We start from the raw sequence: 4,358 nt of genomic DNA on the forward strand, positions 1-4,358 counted from the left end.
CAAATACAAGAGGCTTACGTTCTAGTATTTCGAATATGTTTTTTCGAAGTTGTGTTCTTTTGTTTCTTTCTTTTCCTTGTGATTTGATTGTTCTCTTTGGTTAACCTAAAGTTATTTTAGGAAATTAAATATTAGCTTTCTATTAAAGGTTTTGTCTAGTCGGTGGTGGTTGCTCCCATATCCAAGAAGGTCATGTGCCTCGCCACGTCAGTACTGGGAACCTTTTATGGAAATTAATATTTAATGGAATTAATAACTTAAGGAGACTTGGGTCGAACATGTTAAGTTCCGCAGGAGATTCAAGTCAAAACCTAAAAGAACAAATAGATTAAGTTTTGGATCAAACGTGTTAAGTTCCGCAGGCGATCCAAAATTTAATTTAAAAGAACACATGGTAGCTAGGAAAAGGTTCAGACCTTTGTACAAAATTTTTGTACAGTGGAACCTATAGGTTTTCCGAGTAGCAACCAACAAGCCACAACTGTGCAGTCAGCGGAAATCGTGGATCGGCATATAGCGGCTACTAGTGTGCGCTGGGAAATGAAGGTGGCGTGCATGAGAGCGGGAAAGGTGGTGGCTCGGCTGCAGCTCTGGCGAGAGGAGGAGGAGACGAGGCAGTGTTCTGCCGGTGGCGGCGTAGCGAGGAGGAGCTGAGGCGACGTTCTGCCGGTGGCGGCGTAGCGAGGAGGAGCTGAGGCGGCGTTCTGCCGGTGGGGCGTAGTGAGGAGGAGCCGGCAGAGGCGCAGCGAAGAGGAGGGAGAAAGGTTGGCCTGTCCGGTGGCTGTCGCGAGGAGAAGCAGGAGGAACAAAGGTGGGCGGCGGGCGGTGGGAAAGAAGGAGGGGAGTTGACGGCCCGCGTCCTTGCAAACCCGGTGACGACATGCTTGGCAGAGGCGACGACTGGAGGCTAATGTCGGCGAGAGGAGAGGGAGGAAGAGAAGAGGCGGAAACCGGCGTCGGCTCCGGTGATGGTGTCGCGAGAGGGAGGAAGAAGGATCTCTTCCTTCCGTTGGCGGCGGCTCAAAAACGGGGAAGAGGGGGAGAAGAGAGGAGGTGGTCGGCGGTGAGGAGAAGGAGAGGAGTGGAGAAAAGGCGGCCGGCGACCTCGGCTCCGGCAAGAAGAGTCCGAGAGATCCTCCCACCACTGTTGCGGCGGACCAAGATCCTCCCTCCACATGAACCTCCTCCTCCCTTAATGCCCTAACAGTGGAATGACCCTCCTGCCCCTCTCCTTCCCTCAAACTCCCTATCTGCCCCTCAGCCCTATCCATATCACAAGCCTCCCCCTTAAGTCTAGTCGAAGGAGGCACAAGTCCGACTGACTAGACCCATCCAACCAAAACAAAGAATCGCTATTGAACGCAGAGTCATATCGCGGGTCTATCATATAACGTCGAACGAGCATCTGTGTACGAGTATCCGGCAGAGCGACGAAAAGAGTAAACGCCGACCGGGCGATAAAAGGCATATCGAGCGAGTGTCGAAAGAGTGATCTGGCGAATGTCGAGCGATATTGAGCAAACGATCGAGAGATGCTGAGTAAAACGATTGAGCGACAATAAATACCAGGTGATCGAGAATGCCAAGCGAGTCGAAAGACGATGAGCGAGCGATGTCGAGTGCATAATGGAGAAAAAATGTCAAGCGATAGATCGATCGACATAAAACTAGTAGTCGAGTGGTACCAGTGAATGGTCGAGCAAACGACCAAGCAACATCGATGAGCGAATACGCATGGCGAGCGTCGGGCAGAGCTACGAGCGAGGCGAGTATGTCGAGCAGAGCGACATGTAAGCGATGAGTGTCGACCCAGCCACAGCGGTAAGCGAAGCGCTAAGGATGAGTGCTGAGCCGAGCGGCGAAGCGTGCACGATGAGTGTCGAGCAGAGCGGCGAAGTGTGTACAATGAGTGCCGAGCAGAGCGATGAGTGAAGCGATGAATGCCGACTGAGCAACAGCGATGAGCGGAACGTGGGAGCCGAGTGTCGTGCAGAGCAGCGAGCAGAGTGAGTATAATGGGTGCCGGGCATAGCGACAAGTGAGCAGAGCGAGTGCGGTGAGTGTCAGGCAGAGCTGCGAGCAGAGCGATGAGTGCCGACTGAAAGGTCGTTGGGCGTGAGAGCAGAACTCACTTATAACTTGCACTGGGGCGAGAGTCTGGAGGCATGAGAGCATAGTTCACTTATAACTCTCACCGGGGCGAGAGTCAGGGACCCCGACCGGGAGGTGCTCTGGAGGCCTGACCAGTACTCGATCTGGAGACTTGACCCAGAAGCAATCTGAGGGCCTGACAAAGAAGCAGTTTGGAGACCTGACCAGGAATTGATCTGAAGGTCTGACCAGGACTTGGTCTAGAAGCCCGACAGGGAATTTGTCTGAAAGCCCGACCAGGGATTGGTCTGGAAGACAATGGGAATTAGTCTGATCGCCTGACCGAGAGATCGTTAGTGATACTCTGATCCAAGACAGGGGGTAATACTCTGGTCCGAGACCAGTGGTAATAGCTCAACCCCGAACGGGGGAGGATAAGCCTGGAAGCCCATAACATCGAAAACTGTAGCAATATAAAGGGATAGAACCTTTATCATACCTGATCACAAAGTGCTGCCAACCGACTGAAGATCCGCCTCGGTCCCTCAACTCCCGAATACCCGTGGAGCAAGGGGAGAAGAGAATAATCTGAGGCCTAACCGTCATAAGTCTGGGACTACCGACCTGAAAGATCATTGGACGTGAGAACAGAGCTCACTTTTAATTCTCGCATGGGAGCCGACCTGAAAGGTCGTTGGGCGTGAGGGCAGAGCTCACTTATAACTCGCACTGAGGCGAGTGCACCGACCACGAAGGTCGTTGGGCGTGAGCAGGCTCACTTTTAATTCTCGCATGGGGCCGACTGAAAGGTCGTTGGGCGTGAGTAGAGCTCACTTATAACTCGCCTTGAGGCGAGAGTCTGGATATCGACCACGAAGGTCGTTGGGCGTGAGCAGAGCTCACTTTTAATTCTCGCATGGGAGCCGACACGAAGGTCGGGGCGTGAGGGTGGAGCTCACTTATAACTCGCCGAGGGGTGAGAGGCTACCGACCTGAAAGGTCATTGGGCGTGAGAACAGAGCTCACTTTTAATTCTCGCATGGGAGACGACCTGAAAGGTTGTTGGGCGTGAGGGCAGAGCTCACTTATAATTGGCACTGAGGCGAGAGTATGGGGCTACCGACCTGAAAGGTCGTTGGGCGTGAGAACAGAGCTCACTTTTAATTCTCGCATGGGAGCCGACCTGAAAGGTCGTTGGGCGTGAGGGTAGAGCTCACTTATAACTCGCACTGAGGCGAGAGTCTGGGGCTACCGACCTGAAAGGTCGTTGGACGTGAGAACAGAGCTCACTTTTAATTCTCGCATGGGAGCCGACCTGAAAGGTCGTTGGGTGTGAGGGCAGAGCTCACTTATAACTCGCACTGAGGCGAGAGTCTGGGATACTCCGGTCCGAGACGGTGGCGATGGCGCTAGTTCGAGACCAGTAATGATACTCCGGTCCGAGACCGGTGGCGATGGCACTGGTCCGAGACCAGTAATAATATTCTGGTCCGAGACTGGTGGCGATGGCGCTGGTCCGAGACCAGTAATGATACTTGTTACGCTCCGCAAGTGTACGGAAATGTCGCAAGTAATATAAAAGATTATCGTATCCACAGGGACTGGAATAAGCACTAGAAATGTCTCAATGCGAATTAGCTAAACAACTATCCAATTGTTTCAAATGCAAAGTGAAGGTAAACAAATCTAATATTAAAGATCAACAAACAAGAGTTTAGTGTTTTGGGTTATGATAAAGGGAGATTCTAGGAGTTTCGGTTTCTTTGTAAGATTTCTTGAATGTAAATGGTTCACCAATTCTTATCCCTCAATTGCCAAACACTTGTAGAAAGTTGCCAGTTCTCTCTTGCAATAGATAACCGGCTAAGGACTGAGAAATGTATCTAAATATGATCAATTAGACGTGAACCTACGTTGTCCTTACACAGAAGCGCACCTATTACTATGCCTTCCTCGGATATCAACATAGAAGCCCACAACTTATTAATCTATCAAGATACAAGAAACTAATCATAAGATCCATCCTACTCTCTTGAATATTCCTATTTCCTCTTCAAGATTATCTCTCAAACGTCCTTACACGGGCTTGCACCTGTCACGTGGATCCCTCGGATGATCGAGTGAGAGTTTATCTTTACAAAGTCCACAATAAATCCAAACAATCAATCAAGAATGAGAATTAAGCACAAATCACCATTAATCATTCAAGATCTAATTGATATAAGCAAGACAATGTCATTGAAACAAGAAAATGGCAAATCCATAAG

The sequence above is a fragment of the Zingiber officinale genome, chromosome 4A, assembly GCF_018446385.1.
Source record: "Zingiber officinale cultivar Zhangliang chromosome 4A, Zo_v1.1, whole genome shotgun sequence".
NCBI classification, from domain to species: Eukaryota; Viridiplantae; Streptophyta; class Magnoliopsida; order Zingiberales; family Zingiberaceae; genus Zingiber; species Zingiber officinale.